This window comes from Aegilops tauschii, chromosome 5, assembly GCF_002575655.3.
Source record: "Aegilops tauschii subsp. strangulata cultivar AL8/78 chromosome 5, Aet v6.0, whole genome shotgun sequence".
NCBI lineage: Eukaryota > Viridiplantae > Streptophyta > Magnoliopsida > Poales > Poaceae > Aegilops > Aegilops tauschii.
The window spans coordinates 213,744,047-213,765,883 of NC_053039.3; positions in this window are offsets into that span (position 1 = coordinate 213,744,047).

A 21,837-nucleotide genomic window follows, 5' to 3' on the forward strand; every position below is an offset into this window, starting at 1 on the left:
CTCAAGATTACCTCTCAAACTACATGATTGGTGGTCGGCCATCACAAGGGGTTGGACTAGAGTCATGCATGCCTTCTGCATCCAGGAGAGCACAATAGGGCCATTCCGCTTCACCTTGTTCAGCAGCCAGAATGTCTGTCGCCTCTTTCTTTACCATCTGTAATCGTACAAGTATAGAACCCTGGTTCATCATTCTTTATTTGGTGCTTATGTAATTCTTAAACATATGTACCTGTGAATCGAATAATGCATTGGTTGTTTGAACCTGATGGATATGAATAAAGCTATAGCCTACTTTCAAGTTTAAATTAGGTACAATTTTAAATAGCAGAAATTAAATTAGGGCAAAATTACGGTGTGCAGGTCATTACGGCGCACACGGTTAATAAAGCACAACGTGTGCGATATACATCATAATCCGACATGGTTCACGGAGAGGAAACGTGTGTAACAATGCACACAGTTGCCGTTTGCAAAGCGTGTGCGATGTCAGACACTATCACATATGGTGCGGGAAAACTAAATGTGTGTTATTGTCTACCTATCGTACACGGTTTATAATCATGAACTGTTTGTGATGTGCCAGGCATCGTAAACGTAGAGCTAGTTTGGTGCGTGCCTGGAAAACTCCCGTGCCTGGAATCTTCCTGGATTTAGGTAAACCCATAAAACTCCGACTGCGATGGCAATGCAAGCACAAACAAGTAGCAAGGATGAAGCGTTTGGGATATTCGAGATATCGGAAACGGTTATATAGGGACAACTCTATGCATCAAGGCTCCCTATCCCCGATGGTTTTTGGGTCGTGTGGGAAGGACCCCCTATTGCCCACACTCACTTGGCCACGGTCCCAAATGTCGTCGCGGAAAGGGGTTAAAAACCGTTTGTATATCACCTCGATGTACCAGTGCCTTCCTCTTCAGGGAAAATCCCGATGCAGCTCACAAGTAGCAGAAAGCATTTCCGACGCCGTTGTCGGGGAGATATCATCAAAAACCTACAAGTACCTACATTCAAATTATCATTTGTTGCTCTACTTTTTATTTTCTTTATTAATCTCATTATAAAAAAAAATAGAAAAATATTTTACTTAGTTAGTTTTCTTGTCTGCTTGGTTTGCCACTATGGCTAGTTCTTCTCCTGACATTCCTTCCCTCCTTACTTAGTAGAGGGCTCTAGGATTTTAAAATTTAAGTAGCTAAGTGACGATTCTTTAAAAGAAGTTTGGGATAGATTATTAGAGATAGAAATGAGGGCTAATGCCAAAAGTCATATTAATTTAATTCTTAGGAGCTGCTATGTTGGATTATATTTTATTCATAGACGTGTACTGGACTCAATGTTTGAAAAGGTTTTGCTTGGGAATAATGCTTTTTACACCTACGAGAAGATGAAAAGTATGTTTGGACAACCAAAAGTAGAAACTATTGAACCCACCATAGTAGTGAATTGTCTGCATACTAAGTTAATTAAAGAGAGCAAGGATAGTATGGAGGCTAATGATCTTTCCAGTAAAATAAATGGTAATGTAGTATTACAAAACAAGAGATATGATACTTTGGAACAAAAGATTGATAATTTTAGTATCTTGAAAGTTGAAATCAAAACTCTCGATGCAAAACTTGATCACTTGATTCACGTTATTGATGATGGCAAAGAGAGAAAATTACGAAATAGGAAGATTGACAATAGCATTGGACCATTTGGTAAAGATATGGTTAAGCATGCTACTAAAGATGACAATACTTGAAACAATGCATTACGCCTAGCTAGGGGCGTAAAAGAATAGCGCTTGTTGGGGGCAACACAATAGTTATCTTAAATTTCTGCTTTTATTTTCTGTTTTGTGTGATGACATGATTATTGCTATTATAATGTTTGTGTTTTTATCTTTTAATTAGTGTTTGTGCCAAGTAATCCTTTGGGATGATTTGGTTGATAGTTGACTTGATTATGTGAAAAAACAGAAACTTTTGCGCCCACTACTGGAATTACTATAATTCACTCGAACGTGATAAAATTCTGAATTTTTTACACATGATTGATATAAAAATTTCCCACGCTGTCCTAATGTTTCATATTTTCTTGAGTTATAGAAGTATAGTTGTTATTCAGATTATTACAGACTGTTCTGTTTTAGACAGATTCAGTTTTTCCTTAAATAGTGTGCTTGTTTTAACGACGCTATGGATTATATCTGGGAGGGAGGGGTATAAGTCGTCGAGCAGTTAGAATGCAATATGTATTATGCAAGATTAATTATGAATGAGTTTACCACAATAGCTAAAGTTTATGATTTGTGTATTATAGTAATGGATCTCACGATTTTTCCATTGAGTTTTGTGTGCTTAAGTTTTCAAGTTTTTGGTGGATCACGATGGATGAAGGAATAAGGAGCGGAAAGACCCTAAGCCGGAGACATCAAACACGATTCAGATTATAGTTGCGTGTGCGATACATGGCATATAGTTCACCCACACGAATTGTTTGCGATGAGCCAAAAAACACAAAAGGTCAGCCATATCAAGGTGTGTGTGATAGACAACATACAGTTTAGTCGGATGAACAGTTTACGATGAACACAAACGATTCGGCGTAACAAGATGGGTGTGATACCCGACAAATAGGTCGGTAATAAGAATTGTGTGCTGTAGTTGTAGACAACTCATACAATTTTTTGTTGTATATTGTGTGCTCGACTGGGCACATAGTTCAAGAAACCAATAGTGGGCCATAATATAAAAGATCTCTGTCGAATACGTATTGCTAGAAGTACAAGTCTCAGGGAGTGTACTGACGGGATGAACCCATTTGACGATATGAGCACCAAACTGAAGGAAATATGCCCTAGAGGCAATAATAAAGTTGTTATTTATATTTCCTTATATCATGATAAATGTTTATTATTCATTCTAGAATTGTATTAACCGGAAACTTAGTACATGTGTGAATACATAGACAAACAGAGTGTCCCTAGTATGCCTCTACTAGACTAGCTCGTTAATCAAAGATGGTTAAGTTTCCTAGCCATAGACATGTGTTGTCATTTGATGAACGGGATCACATCATTAGAGAATGATGTGATGGACAAGACCCTTCCGTTAGCTTAGCACTATGATCGTTTAGTTTATTGCTATTGCTTTCTTCATGACTTATACATGTTCCTATGACTATGAGATTATGCAACTCCCGAACACCGGAGGAACACTTAGTGTGCTATCAAACGTCACAACGTAACTGGGTGATTATAAAGATGCTCAACTAGTGTCTCCGATGGTGTTTGTTGAGTTGGCATAGATCGAGATTAGGATTTTTCACTGCGATAGTCGGAGAGGTATCTCTGGGCCCTCTCGGTAATGCACATCACTATAAGCCTTGCAAGCAATGTAGCTAATGAGTTTATTGCAGGATGATGCATTACGGAACGAGTAAAGAGACTTGCCGGTAACGATATTGAACTAGGTATGTGATGACCCACAAGTATAGGGGATCTATCGTAGTCCTTTCGATAAGTAAGAGTGTCGAACCCAACGAGGAGCAGAAGGAAATGACAAGCATTTTTCAGTAAGGTATTCTCTGCAAGCACTAAAATTATCGGTAATAGATAGTTTTGTGATAAGGTAATTCGTAACAGGTAACAAGTAACAAAAGTAAACAAGGTGCAGCAAGGTGGCCCAATCCTTTTTGTATCAAAGGACAAGCCTGGACAAACTCTTATATAAAGGAAAGCGCTTCCAAGGACACATGGGAATTATCGTCAAGCTAGTTTTCATCATGCTCATATGATTCGCGTTCGTTACTTTGATAATTTGATATGTGGGTGGACCGGTGCTTGGGTACTGCTCTTCCTTGGACAAGCATCCCATTTATGATTAACCCCCTTCGCAAGCATCCGCAACTACGAAAGAAGAATTAAGGTAAACCTAACCATAGCATGAAACATATGGATCCAAATCATCCCCTTACGAAGCAACGCATAAACTAGGGTTTAAGCTTCTGTCACTCTAGCAACCCATCATCTACTTATTACTTCCCAATGATTTCCCCTAGGCCCAAACAATGGTGAAGTGTCATGTAGTCGACGTTCACATAACACCACTAGAGGAAAGACAACATACATCTCATCAAAATATCAAACGAATACAAAATTCACATGACTACTTACAACAAGACTTCTCCCATGTCCTCAGGAACAACTGTAACTACTCATAAATCATATTCATGTTCATAATCAGAGGGGTATTAATGTGCATAAAGGATCTGAACATATAATCTTCCACCGAATAAACCAACTAGCATCAACTACAAGGAGTAATCAACACTACTAGCAACCCACAGGTACCAATCTGAGGTTTTGAGACAAAGATCGGATACAAGAGATGAACTAGGGTTTGAGAGGAGATGGTGCTGGTGAAGATGTTGATGGAGATTGACCCCCTCCCGATGAGAGGATCGATGGTGATGACGATGGTGACGATTTCCCCCTCCCAGAGGGATGTTTCCCCGGCAGAACAACTCCGCCGGAGCCCAAGATTGGTTTCTCCAGGTTCCGCCTCAAGACGGCGGCGCTTCGTCCCGAAAGATTCCTTCTTATTTTTTCCAGGGCAAAAGACACCTTATATCAGAAGATGGGCATCGGGGGGCTTCCAGGTGGCCCACGAGGCAGGGGGTAGGGCGCGCCCTCCACCCTCGTGGACAGTGGGTGGCCCCCCTCTGGTGCTTTCTTCGCCCAATATTTTTAATATATTCAAAAACTAACTTTCGTGGAGTTTCAGGACTTTTAAGGTTGTGCATAATAGGTCTCTAATATTTGCTCCTTTTCCAGCCCAGAATTCCAGCTGCCGGCATTCTCCCTCTTCATGTAAACCTTATAAAATAAGAGAGAAAAGGCATAAGTATTGTGACATAATGTGTAATAACAGCCCATAATGCAATAAATATTGATATAAAAGCATGATGCAAAATGGACGTATCAACTCCCCCAAGCTTAGACCTCGCTTGTCCTCAAGCGGAAGCCGATATCGAAAAATATGTACACATGTTTAGAGATAGAGGTGTCGATAAATAAAATACGGACATGAGGGCATCATGAACATTCTTAGAATAGCAACACATATATATTGTCATATGATTTCTTATGCTAAAGTAACAATCTATTCACAATGTCAAGTATGAATCAAAAACTTCATTGAAAAACTAGCAAACTATAATCTCAGTCATTGAAGCAATTGCAATTTATCATAACAACACAAAGAGTCAATATAAGAGCTTTTCAGGAAGTCCACATACTCAACTATCATTTAGTCTTTCACAATTGCTAACACTCACGCAATACTTATGGGTCTGAAGTTTTAATCAGACACAGAGAAAGATAGGGGCTTATAGTTTTGCCTCCCAACCTTTTACCTCAAGGGTAACGTCAACAATAATGCTTTATGAAACCCAAATCCAATTGGATATATATATCAGGATCTTTCCAACACATAGTGCTTGCCAAAGGATAAAGTGTAAAAAGGAGAGGTGAAGATCAACATGACTCTTGTATAAGGTATAAGACAAAAATAAAAGATAGGCCCTTCGCAGAGGGAAGCAGAGGTTGTCATGTGCTTTTATGGTTGGATGCACAAAATCTTAATGCAAAAGAATGTCACTTCATATTGCCACTTGTGATAGGGACCTTTATTATGCAGTCCGTCGCTTTTATTTCTTCCATATCACAAGCTCGTATAAAGCTTATTTTCTCCACACTAATAGATCATACATATTTAGAGAGCAATTTTTATTGCAAGCAACAATGACAACTTACTTGAAGGATCTTACTCAATCCATAGATAGATATGGTGGACTCTCATGGCAAAACTGGGTTTAAGGATATTTAGAAGCACAAGTAGTATCTCTACTTTGTGCAAAGAATTTGGCTAGCATGAGGGGGAAAGGCAAGCTCAACATGTTGGATGATCCATGACAATATAATTTATTTCGGATATAAGAAAACATAACCCATTACGTTGTCTTCCTTGTCCAACCTCAACTTTTTAGCATGTCATATTTAAATGAGTGCTCACAATCATAAAAGATGTCCAAGATAGTATATTTATATGTGAAAACCTCTCTTTCCTTATTACTTCCTATTAATTGCAACGATGACCAAAACTATGTTTGTCAACTCTCAACAACTTTTATTCATCATACTCTTTATATGTGAAGTCATTACACTCCATAAGATCAATATAATCTCTTTATTTCTTTTTATTCTTTCTTTTTTCTTTTATTGCCTCAAGATCATAGCAAGATAACCAAGCCCTCGACTCAAGACTAATCTTTATTATATATAGCTCACGGACTCGATTACATAGATAAGGATCAACACAAAAACTAAAAGCTAGATCGTACTAAACTTTATTCTACTAGATCAAGATATGACCAAAAGGATCGAACTAAGAAAAACGGTAAAGATAGAAGTGTGATGGTGATACGATACCGGGGGCACCTCCCCCAAGCTTGGCAGTTGCCAAGGGGAGTGCCCATACCCGATACTCAGTTCTCCTTCTTCGGAGGTGGTGATGTGATATTCTTGGCGATGATGCCCCTTAGGATATGATTCTCTTCTTCGAGCTTATTGACTTGCTGCTTGAGATCCATTATTTCCCTACGGAGCTTACCCATGACGACTAAAGCTCCTTTCACCCATGGATGTTGCATAGCTATGAGAGAACAAGTAACACTCTTTTTCATAGTTTCATAAGAAAGAAATCTAGCATTGAGAGGGATGACCGAATTTGGAATTGCTAAGCTCTGGAGTTCCTCCATCATAAATCTGGTTTGGAGACGAGAGGTAACTTCTTGATCTTCCTCCATGGCATCTATCCTTTTCAAGCCGGCCTCCATCTCTTCCTCAGTTGATGGCCCAAAGTGATCAGCATCGTTGTTTGCTTTTGGCCACGGTGTCGAGTGAGATACCCGGCTCTCCCCGACTGACTCTTGAGAAGACATCTTGACCTAATCTGCGGCAGAAACAGCTCAAAACCAAAACAGGGGATATTTGCGTGGTATGGTGGTCAAAACCTTTGGGAGATTATATAGTGAATTTTTACCGACCAAAAGAAGTATCGTGCAAGAAAACGGAGTCCGGAGGGCACACGAGGTGCCCACGAGGCAGGGGCGCGCCCTCCACCCTCATGGATGCCTCGTGTCCCTTTCGGACTACTTCTTATTTTCCTATTTTCTTAAATATTCCAAAACTGAGAAAAATTGCTATTAGAACTATTTTGGAGTCGGTTTACTCCTATTCCTTTTCGGGGTCTGAAACATTTTGGAAAGTGTCCCTTATGTACTCCTCCGGGGTTACGGTATCAATAACATTGGTTTCAACATTTATGGTATTACCTGAGATATAATGTTTGATTCTTTGACCGTTCACCACCTTCGGATTTGTGCCTTCGAAGTTGTTGATTTTTATGGCACCTCAACGATAGACCTCCTCGATAACGTAAGGACCTTCCCATTTAGAGAGGAGTTTTCCTGCAAAAAATCTTAAACGAGAGTTGTATAACAAAACATAATCACCTACATTAAACTCTCGCTTTTGTATCCTTTTGTCATGCCATCTTTAACTTTTTCTTTAAACAGTTTGGCATTCTCATAGGCATGGGTTCTTGTAGCGACCCGACCTCAGACGGTCAAGTCTCTGTGCTTAAGTGTCATCCCTGGATCGGTATGCTGACACACACAGTACTCGAGGATTTATAACAGAGGTAAATCCCATGTATAAAGTAACGTAAATACTATTACCTCAATCCAAATAGCGGAAGTAACAACAAGGTTGTGGATTCCCATCAACACCAATGGCAAAGTTGAGTGTAGAAATCGTAACCCTAACGTATCACTTACTCGTCGTAAGATTCCTGCAACATGAGACGTTGCAGCCACAAAGGGTCAGTACGTAGAATGTACTGGCAAATTCACACCATAGGATAATGATGAATAATAACTATCACTACATGCATATTTGGTTGCTGGAGGCTCTATGGTTATTATTCTGCGTAAAGCCAGTTTTTCCCAACTGCAAAGGAATATATTTTATTTAACTACAAAGTTTGTTGAAAACATTGAGATGGTAACCCCATCTCAATCCCAAATTAACAGTTACCCAACAAAATATTTATTAAATAGAGTGATGAGATCAAATCAATAATTCAAGTACCAGATACTCAAGATGTCGATAACCGGGGACACGGCTAACTGATACGTCTCCAACGTATCTATAATTTATGAAGTATTCATGCTATTATATATTCTGTTTTGGATGTTTAATGGGCTTTATTATACACTTTTATATTATTTTTGGGACTAACCTATTAACCGGAGGCCCAGCCCATATTGTTGTTTTCTTGCCTATTTCAGTATTTCGAAGAAAAGGAATATCAAACGGATTCCAAACGGAATGAAACCTTTGGGAGAGTTATTTTTGGAACGAAAGCAATCCAGGAGACTTGGAGTAGACGTCAGGGAAGCTTCGAGGAAGCCACGAGGCAGGGAGGCGCGCCCTACCCCCCTGGGCACGCCCCCACCCTCGTGGGCCCCTCGTGGCTCCCCTAACCGACTTCTTTCGTCTATATATGTCCATATACCCTAAAAACATCGAGAAGCACAATAGATCGGGAGTTCCGCCGCCGCAAGCCTCTGTAGCCACCAAAAACCAATCGGGACCCTGTTCCGGCACCCTGCCGGAGGGGGATCCCTCACTGGTGGCCATCTTCATCATCCCGACGCTCTCCATGACGAGGAGAGAGTAGTTCACCCTTGGGGCTGAGGGTATGTACCAGTAGCTATGTGTTTGATCTCTCTCTCTCGTGTTCTTGAGGTGGTACGATCTTGATGTATCGCAAGCTTTGCTACTGTAGTTGGATCTTATGATGTTTCTCCCCCTCTACTCTCTTGTAATGGATTGAGTTTTCCCTTTGAAGTTATCTTATTGGATTGAGTCTTTAAGGATTTGAGAACACTTGATGTATGTCTTGCATGTGCTTATCTGTGGTGACAATGGGATATCACGTGATCCACTTGATGTATGTTTTGGTGATCAACTTGCGGGTTCCGCTCGTGAACTTATGCATAGGGGTTGGCACACGTTTTCGTCTTGACTCTCCGGTAGAAACTTTGGGGTACTCTTTGAAGTTCTATGTGTTGGTTGAATAGATGAATCTGATATTGTTTGATGCATATCGTATAATCATACCCACGGATACTTGAGGTGACATTGGAGTATCTAGGTGACATTAGGGTTTTGATTGATTTGTGTCTTAAGGTGTTATTCTAGTACGAACTCTATGATAGATCGATCCGAAAGAATAACTTTGAGGTGGTTTCGTACCCTACAATAATCTCTTCGTTTGTTCTCCGCTATTAGTGACTTTGGAGTGACTCTTTGTTGCATGTTGAGGGATAGTTATGTGATCCAATTATGTTATTATTGATGAGAGAACTTGCACTAGTGAAAGTATGAACCCTAGGCCTTGTTTCCTAGCATCGCAATACCGTTTGTGCTCACTTTTATCATTAGTTACCTTGCTGTTTTTATATTTTCCGATTACAAATACCCATATCTACCATCCATATTGCACTTGTATCACCATCTCTTCGCCGAACTAGTGCACCTATACAATTTACCATTGTATTGGGTGTGTTGGGGACACAAGAGACTCTTTGTTATTTGGTTGCAGGGTTGCTTGAGAGAGACCATCTTCATCCTACGCCTCCCACGGATTGATAAACCTTAGGTCATCCACTTGAGGGAAATTTGCTACTGTCCTACAAACCTCTGCACTTGGAGGCCCAACAATGTCTACAAGAAGAAGGTTGTGCAGTAGACATCACTAACCATGATTAGTTTGTACACTCTGCAGAGGTTTGCGCACTTTTCCCCACAAGACTCGATCTCCTCCGTTCGATTTCTCGCACTACATGGTGTTTGAGAAACGGATGACCGAGACAAAGTCTTTTAGAAGCATTAACTCTTTCGACGGGTAAACCGTACCACCTACATCCCCTACATCTGCTAGTTTACCACTGAAAGAGGTCACACAACATATTCAACTATGCCAGAGCCCATAATGGCTTGTGGCTGCACACGGAAGTTTCCAGCACGAATAATCTTATGATCCCTTTGAGCCTGGGTGGTGAACCATAGGATGATCACACGGATTCCTCGGGATCTCCTTGGACAACACTGGATTCCCCAGGTGTCCGGGCAATCCACTGGTATCCCAAGATGCCCCAACCAATCCACCCAGTTGTGTATTAAAGTAGCCACCTTAAGTTAAACCTTAGTTAACAATAGTCTCTCACAACTTCCATGAATTCTCTCAAAAACCAATCCACGTCTACGAGCATAGCATAGCAGTATAAACATAACGTAGTAACACCCAGGGGTTTGAATAAATACAATAGGTTCTACCTCATCAACTACTTCCCAATACCCACATGTTATCAATCCTACTCATGCAATGTTTGAGGGTTGAAACTAATGCATAAAAACTGGGTAATAAAGGGGATATGATCAAAGTGTGAACTTGCCTCGTACTGTTGATGAAGATGATTCGCATCATAATTCCTAATAGTTCTACTCGTCACAATCCGGTCAATCTATCATAAGCAAACAATAGTAACCACACATAAGCAATCATCCAAAAGAATCGAAGAAAAGATCTCGGAAAACTTCGAAAACAATCAACTAACTCTTGCAGCACAAAACAATTTCTAACAGTACCAAAATTAGGTGTATTTGGCCTTATCAGAAGGTTTAGGTCAATAGCTTCAATTTGCAAAAAGAATCAACTAAATCAGAGTTATAAAACTCAAGTTACGATCGACAGAAGTTTGAATTCAAATCTGTTTGAAATCAAAATTTTAAACTTTCAAAAACATGTTTAAGTTGTTTTACTAGACAGAGGGGATCAAGACGAAGAAGTGAGCGTTGGTTCCGTTGGATTTGGGTAAACGAACAAAAAGTTGTAGTCGTTTGAAAACCAGGGGCTAATCTGTAAACAAAATATTCATGGATGGGTCCCTGGCCGAAAATTAAAAAGAAAAAGAAAAATTCTACCGAACGAACGTTCGCTACAGAACACTAACGAACGAAATAGTTCGCTGCCTAGGCTAACTGATGAACCGTTCGCTACAGAAGTATAAACGACGAACGTTCCTTAAATAACCAAAAAAACTTGTTTAAAATAAAAACCCGAAGGAAACCAAAAGAAAAACCGGACCGGGGCGGTTATATTACTGGTTCGGGGTGGTTTTCGCCGAAAACCAGCGGCGACGCGGCTCCGGTCGGCGGTGGCGGCTGCGGGCGAGGCGGCGAACGGCGGCGGATCGGGCGGAGCGGCAAGGCAAGGCACGACGGCAGCAGGCAGCGGCGGCGGCAGCGCGGGCGAGGTGTGGCTGCGGCGGCGGTGGAGATGCAGCGGCGAGATGCGGGAGAGAGAGCGATGGGCGGCGGGGCACTATTTAAGGAGGGGGTGGCATCGGGAGGCGTGGAGGAGGGGGCAAGGCAAGGCGCGCACGGTGACCGGTCGGGCACGGCGGCGCGGCGGCGGCGGACTCTCGAGCGGAGTCCCGCTCGAGGACGGGGGCGATGGGCGAGCTGGGCTGGGCCGGCCCAGTCGGTGGAATTGTTTTTAAAAAAACACAGACATGCATTAATAATAAAAACAAAAGAAGCAAACAATGTTATATAGGCAGATAATATATCAAAATTTTCAGAAAAAGATTTTCTACAACATGAACATTTTTCTAACTTCAAATAAAATCCACAAAAATTCAAATAAAGCAAAGAGCGCTACAGCTATAATAAAACCCTATAAAAATCATTTTAAAAAAATACCAAAATGATTTCAAATTTATTTCTCTCCATTTTTCTGATGTAGGGAATCATTTTACCCTAATTTTCATATATTTTATTTTTGAAGAAAAATAATTTGAATAAAAACCAAATAACTCCAAATTGAAAATAATTTTCAAAGGGACTTTAAATTGGATTTCTTTTAAACTTCTAACTCATATTTAATATGTTTTGAAGAAGTCATTTTATCTTCTCTCATGAAAATCATTGAGTTGCTTAAAGTTTCTGAATTTGAAATAGTTCCAAATGGAATTCAAATCTTTTCAAAACCCTTTTCATTTATTTAAATGGAAGAAGTCATGTCATCTTCTCTCTAGGGTTTTGTGATGAAATTAATTTGAATTCATGGAGATCATAAATGCAAGATGAAAGTTTGGGAAAGTCCTTTTATTCCCTCTCATTTAACTTCCAAAAAGTTTTCAAATTTCGCTCAATTTCACACATCACAATCAAGCAAAGAATCAGAACTTTCTATTTAATATAACATTACAAAATTAAGAATTTTGGGATGTTACAAACCTACCACCCTTAAAATGAATCTCCTCCTCGAGATTCAGAGAGGCTAGCAAGAAATAGGTTAGGTTCGGGGGTTTCCTCAAAATCCATCGATTGACACGAAGGGTCTGGGGTGCTTCCACCCTTAGTAGCATTGTTAATACTCATATAATCCATCCTTATTCTTTGACAGTGTCGGTCTTCTCAGATTCTTGGGATAATTCCTTCTCTGGGCTCTTCGGGTAGTGGCATAACCTTTACCGCAATTCTTCTGTCCTTTCATCTTGATAAGGTTCTTCTGTGACTGGGTCTTCTGAGCTGACGGGTCTGGCGTCAATACTAAACAACTATCGATATCTCATGGTGGTCAACAATTTATGGTTTCTCCTGCAGAAAATGGGTTTGGGCTTCATTTTCATCGTATGACCTACGTTTGGCAATAGCTGCCTAGTACAAGGGAAAATTGTCATACCATTCTAAGGTTTAAACAAGGTTTTGATCGTCGTCGCTCTCCTATAGGTAAGTCACTCAGATTTACCATCCCATATAGCAAGGCGAATAATAAGAGTAAGTCGATATGGTGATCAATCCATCCCGCACCCAAATCATTACCTTGTATATGGTTTAGCGAATCTCGCATTCTAAAACTCAGTCATCCTCATAAGCATTGCAGAATTTCTCTTGTCGACGAACTAAGTTTGGATAAATCCATGGATTCTGTAAGCCAAACAAACATCTATCATTTCTTCACATCTCTCGGGTTTTGCGTTACTCCTATAAGATCGTCTGTCGATAAAGGCATAACTTCTTCCAGGGTTTTTCCTTCAGCAAGAGAGTGCTTGCTTCTTGGCATGTCCTGGGGCCTGTGGGTTATGGCCCATCTCATCACTTGTAAACCTTGAACTCATCATCGGGGCCAACTGATCATTATCTCAACATCTAGCTTCCTAGCATTCTTAAATCCATCCAATTGTATTGTCTCTCTTCCTTCTATTGGTACCAAACTAAGACGTGATTACTCAGACTCATCATGGAGTTACAATTGCTCCATATTTCCAACATTCTACCTCCTTTATATCCAATAATACTTCATCCCTTCATATTCTTGGGGTATCCCACAAATCGAGATAAAATTTATACTCATGAAGTCCACTTCATGGAACATCATTATCCTTTCCAGGGGTCAAGGGTCCTCACAGGGTACTAGCACCCTTGAAATACACCAATTTATCCATAGACCATATTTTTCATATCCTCGAAAATGGTCAAAATCTTTCTTTATAGAGTAACAACTCATAAAATCCAATCAGTACCAATGATGCTAACTTTATTGATTCTCCAATGATTACAATCTCTTGCTTTTCCATTACATGCCTCAACTCATCGCCTCAATATAAAGGAAAATGTTCTCACTACTACTACTATACTTCTCACGGACACAACTAATTATCACAAGTCTCCTTCTCCTTGGGACAATCTCTCGCAAAGTGCACTACTTCATTACAACTGAAACATATTACTTCCAACAAGTCTCGTGGTTTCCTTATGACTAATAGCCTCCTTGGGTCCTCGGCTTCCTTTTTGGGCAACTACTGAAGTAGTGCCCTGACTCCTTGCACCTGAAATAGGAGATACGACTCAGGTCCTTCCTGGTATCCAATCTATTTCTCTACCTAGACTTTTCCGTTCCAATCAGGGCTTCTATTTGCTGTGGGTCATACTCTGCTTCCTCTGTTGGGAATTCTACTAGATCCCCATTCAGACAATTCTGGGAGATGTGTCCTTCTTCTCCACATGAATAGCATGACTTGGTGCAGGGTTTAATTGGGTATTCTTTGGGTGTGTTTTCCACCTCTTCCTTCATCACAGGTTCTTTTAAAATTTCCATGAGGGCTCCTTTCATTGCTTCTTTCTTCTGCTGGCCGGTTCTTTGTACCATGGGGTAAATGTGACACTGGGCAGGGTAGTGGGTAGTCCCTTCACACAAGAAACAAGTAATATGCCTAGTTGGGCGTTCTTCAGCTGGGTGACTTCCTTCACAATTAGGGCATTCATCCTTGTGTTCTTTATGGTTGTGTCCTATTTCTCCACAGAGCTTGCATGTACAGGGTTTCTTCATATTATTTCCATAAGGCTTCATATTCTGGGACACAGGTCGAGACTTTAACAGGGTCAACTTAAATTCTTTCCAAGTGGTTACTCCTTGCCATCCATTTAAGTTTTGGTACATCCTCCACCAAGTAGCAGCACCTCTTTCACAGCACTGAAGAGCATGCTGGGCCATATCCTTTCCGGCTATAGTGTCATTCTTCATGTGACCTTCCATGTTCTGAATCCATCGCTCCGTCTCCAATTGACTCATAGGTCCAGAAAATATGGTTTCATCTCCATTCATCCTCTATTGATCCATGGGTTTTGGGGTGAGATAAGAGAGATAGAGAGGGATACACACAATACAACCATTAGTTTTGAAAAGACAGATTTTATTTTTTGTGGCTATCGGGAAAACATCAAACAAATGACATCTCACAAACGTCGCATCTAACGTAGGTATATAACAGGGGTTTGTTCTTCTAAAGGTCAATAAATCTTCAAAGTCACCAAACTCTTCAAGTCTTGTTCATGTCTCCGATGGCTTCTTCCGATCGTGCTTGTCCTTCTCAAGTTCCTTTGCCAGATCATCCCTATTGACGCGAAGTCTCTCGTGACGTCCTTTAAGAGTTGCGTTCCAAACTTCTGGATTTCAACATCCTTGGCATGAACCATGGTCCTACTGTCCTTCAATTCCTGACGAATCTCTGGAATCTCGAGGTTTTGTTCCTCCAGTTTGGCTACTTTCGGCTTCTGGGTCCTAAGTTCTTCACGAAATGCTTCCTTGTCAAATATGGCTCCCTGCAGGTCCTTCTTAAATTTTTTATGTAATACTCCAGATCCTGGTGATACACCAGCTAAGGTTAAAACTTCATCTTTTGCTGATAGGTGCTCCATCAGCCTTCTACCATCCAATCCTTCCGAAGAAATGCATGATTAACCCAACACGGTGACAATAGCATAGGCGAACGATAACATCATGGATAGTCATGTTTATGCCCATGTCTCTGTCATGAGCTATCATTCCATACTTGAGATCTCCTGCCTTAGGGTTTTCTTGACAAAAAACTTTGAGTTTTTAGCTCTCCATGTTTCGGTCTTCTCCAACACACCTTGATCTCGGGTATTGACAGCCTCAATAGTCTGACTAATTCCATAAGGGTAGCCTTACTAGGTCATACTAATCTGGAAATTTTTCAGAGCCTTCAAATTCTCCTAGTCTTCGGAGTCTTCAACCGTTGTAGTTCCCATTATTCAAATGTGTAGTAAAAATCCTCTTTATTCCAAAGTGGTCTTTAGTTGTCCGATATCTTATACTTCTTGGAGTGGTCTCATCAGTCGAATCTTCGTGTGGTCAAAAGGGAAAAAGGGGTAGTCTAACTAAAAGGGAATATTTGAAAAAGCTCAGAAAAGAAGAGAGGTAAAATATCTTATTGAAAAAGAAGTTGTTAGAGAAAATCTTTCCTATGGGCTTGCCAGTTCCTAGGGGTCACGTCCTACAGTCAACATGTGCTCTGATACCATCTTGTAGCGACCCGACCTCAGACGGTCAAGTCTCTATGCTTAAGTTCATCCCTGGATCGGTATGCTGACACACACAGTACTCGAGGATTTATAACAGAGGTAAATCACATGTATAAAGTAACGTAAATACTATTACCTCAATCCAAATAGTGGAAGTAACAACAAGGTTGTGGATTCCCATCAACACCAACAGCAAAGTTGAGTGTAGAAATTGTAACCCTAACGTATCACTTACTCGTAGTAAGATTCCTGCAACATGAGACGTTGCAGCCACAAAGGGTTAGTACATTGAATGTACTGGCAAATTCACACCATAGGATAACGATGAATAATAACTATCACTACATGCGTATTTGGCTGGTGGAGGCTCTATGGTTATCATTTTGCGTAAAGCCAGTTTTTCCCTATTGCAAAGGAATATATTTTATTTAACTACAAAGTTTGTTGAAAACATTGAGAGTGGTAACCCCATCTCAATCCCAAATTAACAACTACCCAACAAATTATTTATTAAATAGAGTGATGAGATCAAATCAAAAATTCAAGTACCAGATACTCAAGATGTCCATAACCGGGGACATGGCTAACCATGATTAGTTTGTACACTCTGCAGAGGTTTGCACACTTTTCCCCACAAGACTCGATCTCCTCCATTGGATTTCTCGCACTACATGGTGTTTGAGAAACGGATGACCGAGACACAGTCTTTCAGAAGCATTAACTCTTTCGACGGGTAAACCGTACCACCAACATCCCCTACATCTGCTAGTTTACCACTGAAAGAGGTCACACAACATACTCAACTATGCCAGAGCCCATAATGGCTTGTGGTTGCACACGGGAGTTTCCAGCCCGAATAATCTGATGATCCCTTTGAGCCTGGGTGGCGAACCATAGGATGATCACACGGATTCCCCGGGATCTCCTTGGACAACACTGGATTCCCCAGGTGTCCGGGCAATCCACTAGTATCCCAGGGTGCCCCAACCAATCCACCCAGTTGTGTATTAAATTAGTCAACTTAAGTTAAACCTTAGTTAACAATAGTCTCTCACAACTTCCATGAATTCTCTCAAAAAACCAATCCACGTCTATGAGCATAGCATAGCAGTATAAACATACCGTAGTAACACCCATGGGTTTGAATAAAGACAATAGGTTCTACCTCATCAACTACTTCCCAATTCCCACATGTTATCAATCCTACTCATGCAATGTTTGAGGGTTGAAACTAATGCATAAAAACTGGGTAATAAAGGGGATATGATCAAAGTGAGAACTTGCCTCATACTGTTGATGAAGATGATTCCCACTCATAACTACTGATAGTTCTACTCGTCACACTCCGATCAATCTATCGTAAGCAAACAATAGTAACCACACATAAGCAATCATGCAAAAGAATCGAAGAAAAGATCTCAGAAAACTTCGAAAATAACCAACTAACTCTTGCAGCACAAAAAAATTTCTAACAGTACCAAAATTAGGTGTATTTGGCCTTATCAGAAATTTTAGGCCAAGAGCTTCAATTTGCAAAAAGAATCAACTAAATCGGACTTATAAAACTCAAGTTACGATCAACAGAAGTTTGAATTCAAATCTATTTGAAATCAAATTTTAAACTTTCAAAAACATGTTTAAGTTGTTTTACTGGACAGAGGGGATCAAGACGAAGAAGTGAGCGTTGGTCTCGTTGGATTTGGGTAAACGAACAAAAAGTTGTAGTCGTTTGAAAACCAGGGGCTAATTTGTAAACAAAATATTCATAGATGGGTCCCTGGCCGGAAATTAAAAAGAAAAAGAAAAATACTACCGAACGAACGTTCGCTACAGAACGCTAATGAACGAAATAGTTTGCTGCCTAGGCTAACAGATGAACCGTTCGCTACAGAAGTATAAACGACGAACGTTCCTTGAATAACCAAAAAAAATAAAACCGGTTTAAAATAAAAAACCGAAGGAAACCAAAAGAAAAACCGAACCGGGGCGGTTATATTACCGGTTCGGGGCGGTTTTCGCCGAAAACTGGCGGCGGCAGTCGGCGGCAGCGCGGCTCCGGTCGGCGGCGACAGCTGCGGGCGAGGCGGCGAACGGCGGCGGATCGGGCGGAGCGGGGCGGCAAGGCACGGCGGCAGCGGCGGCAGCACGGGCGAGGCGTGGCTGCGGCGGCGGTGGAGATGCAGCAGTGACGGCAATGCGAGGCAGCTGTTCGCACACGAACACGTCACCGTGTACCCTTGACACCAGGGGTGATGCACCGCAGCTCACGTCGAAGGAGACCCGTCCGGAAGCGCGGTACACAAGCAATCCGGCGGGCGCTTCTGAGCACCCGAAACCCCACGCGCCCGGGAGGGACCACGTCTGGACGCGCGACGGCTATGGGCTGCCCTAGGTCGATTCGCTCGCCCCTAGGACCTCGAGGATCGCTGCCCTTCAACACGAAGAACGAACGAAGAACGAGAGCGAAGAACAAGGGAGAGATGTGAAAACTAGGGTAAAAAGTAGTATATTGATTTGTCGATTGTGTGTTGTTCAATCGGCCGTCACCTCTCATCTATTTATGAGGCGGCTGGACTTCCCGTACAAGAAAATGACTAAAAATTCCATCCAAAACATCAAAAACCCTAACCTAACTCGGACAGGAATCTTTGGTAATTTCCTGGACCAACTCGGTCTCACCGATTGGTTCATTTCAGTCCCACCGAGTGAACGTTGCCAACTCTCTGTATCCTTCTGTAATTTCTCGGATCAACTCCGTCTCACCGGTTGGTTTGCTTCGGTCCTACCGAGTGAACATTGCCAACTCTCTGGTAAATTTTCGGACCAACTCGGTCTCACCTATCAAATCTACTCGGTCGGTCCGAAATAACTCTGCAGCTTCTGTTTCTGACCTTGTTTTGCCTCCACAGGTTGCATACGAACTCGGATTAAGACGATTTTTATACCAAAATCAATCGTTTCGATGAGACGCAGAACATTCATGTTGAAACAGTTTCCATCAGAGGCCATCTTGATTGAGTTTTATGTATTTCTTTACTCTGGTGTCAACATGAGCATCTTTGAACTTGTCATAACTTTTGAGTCCGAGCTCCATTTTAGACCATCTTCATATCCATCTTGATATTCTTGAAGGGACACATTCCAAGGTGACTTCCAATCATAAGTTTGAATTGGTCTTGATATAACCTATGCTAATTTTATGACTGTGCCAATTTTGAGCGTCAACACATGCCCCCTTGTTTTTCGGCATAGCTACCGTGCCGAAAAATAACGTGTACCGTGTTGGTTCTAAGGACGATGTCAACACTCCATCGCCATTTTGCATCTTCTTAGGACGATAAGTATATATCGGCCATTACTTGTTTGAATCCTTTATGCAAACTTGGGTGAAACGTTCTCAATTTCATTAACAATCCGGTGATAAATTTCCATAGATATGTATTTCAAAGTCATCCTCCGAACCATATTGTTCACCCTTTCGCTGGGATTTTGCAGACAATCAAGAATGAATTCCCTCTAATCCTTTCTTTCACCTGCATACAAATTTCATTAGTGGCCAAAGCAATGGGCTTTGGTTCGGCCTTACCTACGTCGGTGAGATCAAGTATCGGCTATTGATAGATGTGCAATACACCATGATCAACATGGTAGCCGAATGCTTGTTGCGCCAACTCATTTGATCTTCAATTTTAATGTCTAGATATATTAGAAATATTAAAGCAACCCAAGGTAAATTTCATATCTAGAGATACCTCAAGGTAAACTATGAGTGATTCACCAAAACATGGATAAACCTTGGACATTTGTTGCACTACTCATAACGAATCACCGAAAGCCTCAATGTGCGTAGCACCTATGGCACCCAAAAGATCCAAACCGAATAACATTGCATATTCGGCTTTGATTATTGTGCAAAAAATATTTCAAGCGGCATGAGGCTTGTTTTGGTCTCCAATTGAACTAAGAACGATGTTAGGATACTACACCGGCCATGCTTTGACATATTCTTAGGGCGATAGATAAATATCGGCCATTAACATGAGGTCCATGTAGAATTCACCCACCAAAGTATGTATAGCCGAAATAAACAAATAAAATAGGAATAAAATATTTCGGCCCCTTTGTATTGCAACAATGTAACTAACCAAATGTATAGTAATTTGGTAATACCCTCTCATGATATAGAAAATTATGTTGCATCCATGGATCAAAATAAATCCATGGAGGGTAATTGATCATACCTAGGGATGAATTCCATGGCAAAGGCATCAACGGCATGGTTGAAGAAAATGGATGATGTGCTAACCGAAAATTTTGATGTTGTGATGCGCACCTTCGGCTTAATTGTTTGTTGCTTTCATTTTTTTCCTTCTTCACTTTTATTGTACTTGTTGCAATAGAAGCATGCACATCATTTTTGTTTTGATTGATCTTCTTGGGAACCCATGCCATGTTCTTCTTTCTCAGCTCTTGTGCACTAAGATTTTGTAATTTCTTCTTTTGCCAATATGATAAGCCGAGTGGGCATCTCGGCTGTGATTCTGTTTTGACCAATGGCAATTCTTTCTTGGCCTTGTGCACTCTCAACTTCTTTTCTTCAGATTTGGCACTTTGACTCTCGATAATTGGTTGCTTCATCTCATTGCCTTTAGTAGCCAATGTCAACATTTTAATTGGCTCCTTTTCTTTGAGACCAAATCTGAAGTAGCACTCTTATGACCATCTCTTTTAATGCAGTAAACTTGCTTGACCACCTCTTCTTTATTCCTTGAGCTCCGGACCGATTCCTTATGATTGAAACGGTCTTTGACATGTGATTGTTCAAATGTTGATCTTCTCGGAGCTGCATAATATTGGTTAGATGGTCTAAAATAAGATAGAGAGTGTGCCCTTGTATCACACCCGTCCCATGATGGATATGGATCTACTTGAGCATAGGGAGGCATCCACGACATTGGCATTGGCGGCCCAAAATAAGGATATGAATATTTTGCATAAAAATTGTCACTTTGCCAATACCGATCCTCATATTTGCGCCTTGGGGGTGATCTTGGTTTCTTTGCATGATTTGGCCGATAAGGATTCTTCTCTTCACTCTTCTTTTGATATTTATCCAATAGTTCAGCGAAGGTGATTTTTGATCTCTTACACTTGCGCTTATTTCGGTCTTTGATCTCTTTCGGTTCACTTTCATCGACCATTGGATTTGCTTGCTGCCCCCCAGTCCTTGACGTCTTCATTATAGTTTTGACAGAATTCTCGGCCTCAAAATTATGTTCATTATGCTCTTCAACAACTTCTCTTCTTGAAATCTTGATCTCGTCACCTGTAGTTTTTACCTTCTCTTTAAATGGACCGGCTTGAAGCAGCCGATGCATAAACTTTTTGCCATCAGGACCAACTGGAATAGACTGGTCATCTCTTGGCGTTTCAACAAATTTCAATCGTCCTTTATCAATGGCCGATTTAACTATTTGACGAAACATGTTGCAATCTCAAAGCTATGCTTGAACGAATCATGCAACTTACAATACATTCGTCCTTGGATAGATGGCTTAACATGGTGTTCAAGAATTCTAATGTAATTATTTTTCAACAACAAATCAAAGATTTGATCACACATGTTCGAATCGAAGGTATACCTTGTGTTTTCTAGCCGATCTTGTTGTGAGAACGGCTTTGGAGTTAAGCAAACAAATGGTTCAGATTTTACATCACCCCATTCGGCTATGCATTGTGTTTTGCACTCTATCTCTGATGTATTTCGATAAGATATTATATTAACATCGGTTTTCTCAACAGAACTTACTCTTGGCTTTAGGTTT